The 7,640-nt window shown below is 45.5% G+C and overlaps 1 pseudogene across 1 annotated transcript; it reads left to right on the top strand.

Annotated features, from left to right (window-relative positions):
- The first annotated feature begins 1,035 nt into the window (after positions 1-1,035).
- On the top strand, positions 1,036-1,586 carry LOC308567786 (apoptosis regulatory protein Siva pseudogene; annotated as a pseudogene). Its single transcript has one exon. The product of its transcript is annotated as an apoptosis regulatory protein Siva pseudogene (transcript).
- The last annotated feature ends 6,054 nt before the right edge of the window (positions 1,587-7,640 follow it).

Raw genomic sequence — 7,640 nt, forward strand, 5'->3', positions numbered from 1 at the left:
TCCTCAGGCAAGAGCAAAATAGTCTGAGATAAAACTAAAGAGAAGTAGTGAGAAATAAAGAGTAAAAGAAAGGGTAAACAGTAGAAAATTAAATGAATGTTGCCTTTAAAAAATTATCTTGACTTTCAACATTCAAAGTTTATATAGAATGAAATTATGTGACAACAATGGCTGAAAGAGTAAACCACAGTGAATAAAATTAAAATATTCTAAGGTCCTTAAATTATATAAGAAGTGATAAAATATATTTTTTATAGTTTAATAAATCAGGGATGCATGTTGTTATATTGAGTTACCACTAAATCAATTGTGAAAGAATAACTAATAGATCACAGTTAAGATAAATGCATATATAATATATTAAATTGCCTTCTATAGTGAAACAACAATTTAAAATGAAATTTAAGAAGGTATCATTTGAAATACCATCAAGCATCATCAGATACCTAGGAATAAATACAGTGAATGATGTGTTAGAACTCTATATAGAAAACTAAAAGTATTATTGAGAGAAATTAAAGACCTTAATAAATCGAAAGATATATTATGTTCAAAGATCAGATTATAAAGATTGTCTTTGTTTGCAAACTGATCTATAGATTACATATAATTCTATTCAAGATCCCAATAGATTCTGTGTTGTGAAAATTGACAATAAGACCCTAAAATGGGTATAAAAATCCAAAGGTCCAAGAATAGTTGAGAAATCTTTGAATGTACAGAATAAAATTGAAAGACATACTATGCTGGATACAAAGATTATAAAACTACAGGAACAGACATGGTCTAGAATTGGTGTAAAGATAGACCCATAATCAGATGAACAAAATAGAGTGTCCATATACAGCTACACACACCTACATCTATAGTCACCTGATCTGTAACAAGATTACACAATATTGCAATGCAGAAAAAATGGTCATTTCAATTAATCATGCTCGAGCATTAGGCTATTTATATGGAAGACAATGGACTTCAAGCTTTACCTTGTGTCATTATAAAAATTACGTCCAAGAGCTCCCCGGGCCCGCGGCGATGCCCAAGCGGGGCTGCCCTTCGGGGACGCGGCCCGGCTGCAGCTCCAGGTCCGCGGGGCTGGAAGGAGCTGGGCCGCGGCGTGTGCGCGGAGCGTTACCGCGGGAGACCTTCGAGACCCGACAGCGCCTTTCTCACGGGGCGCAGCCTGCATGGCCCATGTGTGGGAGGGAGGCTGTGCTGTGGCTGACCTACCGGAGTCCCCGAAGCCAGGTCTCATGGGAGCCCCGCGGGCCCCGCGTGGGCAGATGCTGATCGGACCCACGGCCCACGGACCAGGAGCGGAGCCCAGGCCTGCGAAGCCCACGGGTCTGGGGCAGTGTCCAGAGCCCGCTCCTCGTGCGCGCGAGCTGTGGGCGGGACAGCAGTGTGCGCAGGGTGAGCTGCCCTGTGCGGGGGTGTGCGCACCTGCAGCAGCTGCGGGGCTGTGGCCTGCGCCCTGTGCGCCCCGTGGACCGCAGTGACGGTCATGGGAAGGTGTCTGCGCCAGCTGTGCCCTGCTCAGTGCTGAGGGCCCGGTGGGTGTGGCCTCGCCTGGACCTCACTGCTAGGTGACCTCACTGGTATCGGTGCAGAGGGACCTTGGCCGGGGGCAGCCTTTCTGTTTGATATTTGTACTCGTGGTGGCAATGAATAAATCCTATATATTTTGACCAGAAAAAAAAAAAATCATGTCCAAATAGCTCATAAATCTAAATGCAAAAGATAAAACAAAAAGCTTCTGCAAAGTTGCATGAGAGCTTGGAATAGGTAAAAATTTCTTATATATAAATATTCTATCAATAAAGGAAAAGGTTTATAATTGAATTTAAATATAAGAGCTTTTCTTCAAAAGAAATCATTAAGGGAAAATCATAAGGTATTAAAATATATTAACAAGATATATATATATATATATATATATGATTCATTTTCAGAATTTATTTTAAAAACACCCTAAAATTGCTAATAAAAAAATAGTCAAACTAATGAGAAATTATCAAAAAACTTAAGTAACCCCTTCCCAAAAGCCGATATCCAACTGGCCATTAAATATATGAAAAGGGCCCCGCTGGACGTGGCTCAGCAGTTGAGCGTTGACTTGGGATCCAGGCGATCGGGGTTCGATTCCCAGTCAGGGCACATGCCCAGGTTGCAGGTTCAATCAATGACTCTCTCATCATTGATGTTTCTATCTGTCTCTCCCTCTCCTTTCCTCTCTCTGAAATCAATAAAGAAGTATTTAAAAAAAACAAAAAAAAGCAAAACATTCTAAAAAAAAAGGAATGGTCTGCAGATATATCAGTTTTAAATATTTTTTTGGCCTGGAGACTTTTCATCCCTCCTATGTCTGTCCCCAGCCACAGTAAACTACTATCTTTTTACCTCCCGCCTGGCTTTCCCTCCTCTTTCTAGTGCTCTGGTATCTTTATTTTATTTTATTATTATTTTCTTTTTTTCTTTAAAAGGAGCAAGAATGAAAGAAAACAGGGCAACCAGATAGGAAAGTATTGAAGTGATTTAGCTTATAACAATTAAAATAACAATTAACGCTTACTGGCTATTTACCGTATGCCATGTGCTTACTATGGTTACCTCATTTAATCCTCATAACAATCCAATAAGGTGATGTTGCCATTTTACAGATGAGAATACAGGGTACCAGTGATATTAAGTCCAGGTGAATGAGGATTGTGGCTTGAACTAGAAAAGTGATATTGAAGATGTACAGAAATAGATTCAAAACATATATTGGAAATAGAATAAATAGAAGTTGAAAATGGTATGAATACATGGGATGCGGGAGAAGTCAAGTGTCCAGACTATGAAAATGGATAAATGGATATATCACTTAATGACATGGGATACTAGAGGAGAAGAATTTGGGCATGGAGGGAAAGATTAAGACTTTGGTTTTTAGACATGTTATACTTGAAATTTCTTAGAAAAAAAATTAAGCTGAGATTTCAAGCAGACAGGGGCTATTTAGATCTTGAGCTGAAAACAAAAGTAACAGGCTGGAAATAAAAATTTTTAAGTCATCAATATACAGGTGGAATTTAAACTTAGGGTGGAAAGCGAATAATAAAAAGAACAGGACCTAGGATTGAACCGAAATATTCCATCTTACTCCATCGAACATCTCCTGCTATGATCATCAATTACTTTGGTTTCACCAGGCTTCTCAATCCTCATTCAACTTTACCTTTCAGCAGAATCCAACCCTACTGATTCTTTCATCTCTTTTACAAGACTTGTCTTCCTCTATCCAGTTATTAAACGCCAAGAATCCCTCAGGGCTCCATTCTCGGTCTCCTTCCTTTTTAGCACTATACTCTCAAGCAATTTCACCCAGACCCGTAGCTTTGATTACCATCAGTGTGGCGGATGACATATATACATTCATCTGTATGCCCAGCCCAGAACTCTCCTTGGAGCTTCACCCCAGTATTTCCAACTGTCTACTTGACATCCTCTCTTAGATATCTCTTCCAGTTAAGATACTTTTCAGATACTGTCACCCCCAAAAAAGGCATTTACAGAGCCAAATTTTTTAAAGAATTATCGCAAGACCGTTAAAGGCCCACTTTCCAAAACACAGGATTTTGTCACCAACTATTATTTCCTTTTATGGGCCACGAACGAAAAGCAAAACAGGTAAACTTGACAACCTGGTCTGACGGCTAGAGTCGGGGAGCAACCAAATGCACGACAAAAACACAACCCATGCCTTTTAGTGCGATGGTCAGGAGAGGAATGAGGGTGGGAACTGTCAAGAGGGAGAGAGTACCCCGTCCAGGCCTGATGGACGTGCGGCAGCCGCAACCTGAGTTCCCTTTAGAGACCGCAGGCCTCGTTAAGGGGCGAGTGCCGACCGCGACAGCCCCCAGCGAAATGGGGCAGGTGCCGGGGGTGGGGGCGAGTGACAGTCAAGACCAGGTCAAAGGAGGAAAGCCTAGGGAGAGACCCAAGCGGAGTAGCGGCGAGGTTGGGGTAGGTGGAGGGGATGCGGGCAGGCTGAGCAGCAGCGGGGCGAACTCCAGAGGACTGAGCGCCCAGGGCGCCGACCGCGGGGCGGGGGGAGGGGCTGGGGAAGCGGCTCAGGGGAGAAGCTCCCGCCCCGCTCACCTGGGCCCGGGAGCCCGGAGCCCGACGGGCCTGCGGGAAGCACGGAGTCCGCGCCAAGGGGCGGGAATGGGGGTTAAAGGAGGAAAGGACGCAGGCAGGAAAGAGAACTACAGCTCGCTTTCCCCAGTCGGGATGAGCGTGTGATGGCGGGAACTGTGACCACACGCACCACGCAACGCACAAGGCACGCACACTCGACGTGACCGGACGTGACCAGACCAGGCGCATGCGCCCCTGGCTCGGCCCCAGCACCCTGTGTGGTCTCCCCAGGGCAGCTCTCCCCCTCACTGACCTGGTATCTTTAGATTAAGAAAACACAAAATTCTGCCTGAAGCAAATACTCCCAAAGGCATATTTATAAGAGTACATAACATGGTTTGTCTTTATTTTATCTTGGCTATCCAACCTTCCACAAATCTCACTGATTAATTTTTATTTACTTTAGTGACTGATTTTTAACTCTTAATTCGGGTTAATGTTCATTTTTTTATGCCTGAGATTGAGCTAAACTATTTTCATATAACATCTCATTTAACTCTACAATGATCCTATGAAATAGGTATTTTTATTACCCCATTATATGGGTAATCATACTAAGGTTTAGAAAGGTTAAGACTTTGATAAAGATATTACATCTTATAAATGTAAATCCAGGTACCCCAACTCCACAGCTTGAGCTCAGAGCCACTATGGGATAGTGCTTCCACAGACTCCATTTTCTTAAATATTCTGAGTCCAATTTAACCAGTTCTTTTTAAAAAAAATTTTTAATTTTTTATTGATTTCAGAGGGGAAGAGGGAGAGAGAAACATCGATGGTGAGAAAGAGTCATTGATCTTCTGCCTCCTGCATGCCCCCTGCTGGGGACTGAGCCTGATCAGGGCATGTGACCTGACCAGGAATCAATCTCAATCTGCTAGGCTGATGCTCAACCACTGAGCCACATCAGCTGGGCTGACAGGTCTTGTTACTTAGGGTCGCACCCTGGCCGCCAGTGGCTGTGGGGAGGCAGTCACTCTCTCAGCCTTTGCTGTCAGTAGTCAGTCCTGCTGGCTAGCAGCTTGGCCTTCCTACCATCCTACTTTCAATCTGCAATAAGCTAAGAAATATGACCACTTTTTTTTTTTTTTTTTTGAGGAGTGATCTGGTTTGCTTTTTAATACTTGACTTGCTTTCTGGATTATTAAATTTATAAAACTGCACTGGAGGCTTGGGGTGGGTGCAGGTCTCAGGAGCCCGGCCCCTCCCCTCCTTCCTCTGGGGGCGGAGCTGCCCCCCCCAGGGGCCCTGTGGTCAGTAGGCTCCGAGGCTGAGGTGCGGGGGAGGTGAGGGGCCCCCGCCCTTCCAGTTCTGAGGCACAAGATGGTGGCTCTGCCTCCTCCGACCCTAAACTGCCTGGCTGCTGCCCTCACCCTCCTCACCCTCGGCCCAGAGGGTCTCCCAGGACCCCGGGGGCACCCACAGAAGCAGTGGCCAGGTGGCGGGTCAGGCCGCGGTGGAAGGGGTTGCGGGGCGCTGGCGGAGGTGGGCGATGCGGGCAAGGAGATGGACTCCCGGGGGTGGTGTTGCTGGCACCAGGTAGAGGGGCGAGGCCGGGAGCAGGGGCCCGTGGGGAAGGGGGAGAGCAGCAGGAAGGTGCAGACAGGAGCCCCTGGACCGCAGCCCCAGCCCCCAGGGTGGACGGACAGGAGGGGGACCCGCCAGGTACAGGCCCCGCAGAAGCACCACCAGCTGCAGCGCCAGGTCGGCCACGGAGAGCGGGGTGGGGGGTGCGGGGTGGGGGGTCCGCTCCCCGCAGCTCTCCATCTACGGGGGGGATCGCAGCGGGGACACAGCGGCGCTCAGGGCGGGGTCGGCCCTCGGGCTGCAGCACCGGGCAGTGTCCCAGCCCCTGAGGGGTGGCCTGAGGAGCCCTGGCTGTCCCCTCCTCCTGACCTCCTCCTGGGGCGGGGGCTGGACGGTCCGTAGCTGGGTCCATGAGTGACACCCAGGCAGAGCAGGGAGCCCAGCACGGGGAGCAGGAAGGTGCGGGGCAGGAGGCAGCAAACTTCAAATGCCTGAGAGCGTCTCTGTAAGAGCATTAGCTTCGTGGAGAATATTTCAGTGGCTCAGAGGCTTTTCTCTCTTTTTTGTTTTACAAGCCCTTTGCAGTGTTCCCAGATGAGTGAGGCTAACAGACACCAGGGAAATGACTAAAAGTTACTTATCAATGTAAATTATGTATATTATGAGGTTTTTCTGTATTGACACACTATTTACTCCCCAAGAACACTAAAAAGAAGGTACAGAGATTGTGAGGAAGAAGGAAGTGTGAATTATGTAGGTGTGAATTTTATTCATCTGTGTTACCATCCCTGTCAATACAATCAGTGAGAGTTAAGTAGGAGAACCCTGCCCCCATCTTAGGGAAGAAAACCTTGACCACCAGAAAAAACAAGTTACTTCATTTTCATTTTCTTCACCCACTTGCAGGCTAAGAGCTCTTCTTACCTTACTGAACTGTCCGACCACATGCTTCAGAATATTGGAAGGAGCATCATAGAGAAAAGGCTCAAGGGCTGGTAAGTAGGTGCATTTTTGTAAGATACTCTTTAGGGCTTTTTTACTTGATGAAAACACAAAGCAAAATACATACCAAAGTAAGCAGTCAGTTAAAGCTTCACCAAATTCATGTCTCATGTTCCTGGAATTTGAAAGCAAAATCAATTTCCTGGTTTAAGCTACAGTTGTTTCATTTTTAAAAAGAGTTGTCAGAAAAACTGTCTTACATTGATTTTATCATAGAATAAATACCCTGCCAGTTGTCTTTGTGTCAAATTTTAAAACATATAGTGTATTATTGAGCTCTTAAAATACCTATGAGGAAATTAAAATTAGAAATCATAAAGCTACAGACAAAATTAATATGTATTACATTTTATTAGAGTAAAAACTTGTATATGTGAAACGGTGAAATAACTAATCTCCTATTCCTTCCAATCAACAAATGAGAAAATACTTAGTTTAGTATAGAAAGCCATTATCAGGCATTCTGTGTTCTCTGTGGCTTATAGGTATGTAGTCAGGAATATCCTACTGTGTGCATTATTCAATGAGCATTTGCAGATATGCTGCTATAGATCATGGGTAGAAATTGCCCCACTCACAGACAGAAGCACAACAGAATCTCTTCAACTGTAGAGGAAAGCTCAACAATAGCGAGTGTATCACTCACAAGCAAAAGAACAGGAACCCGCAGGTCCCTTTCCCACCATCCCCCAGCACTCTGTATTTCATGGTGACACCACAGGGTGCTGCCCCCTGCCAAAAGTGTGGCTGAAGAAGGGCTCTGATGTGACTGGTGCACATCCCTGCAGCCAGCTCTAAGGCCAGGGCTGGTTGTGATTCTGTTTCCTTGTATTAAAGTCAGCCCCCTTCACTTTGGAAGGCTTCACAATTGGGTTTATCTACAGCTGTTTCCACTAGAAATCCACATCTGCTTGTGTGCGTGTGGTTTG

This window comes from Miniopterus schreibersii (assembly GCF_964146895.1).
Source record: "Miniopterus schreibersii genome assembly, chromosome: 1".
In the NCBI taxonomy this organism is placed as follows: domain Eukaryota; kingdom Metazoa; phylum Chordata; class Mammalia; order Chiroptera; family Miniopteridae; genus Miniopterus; species Miniopterus schreibersii.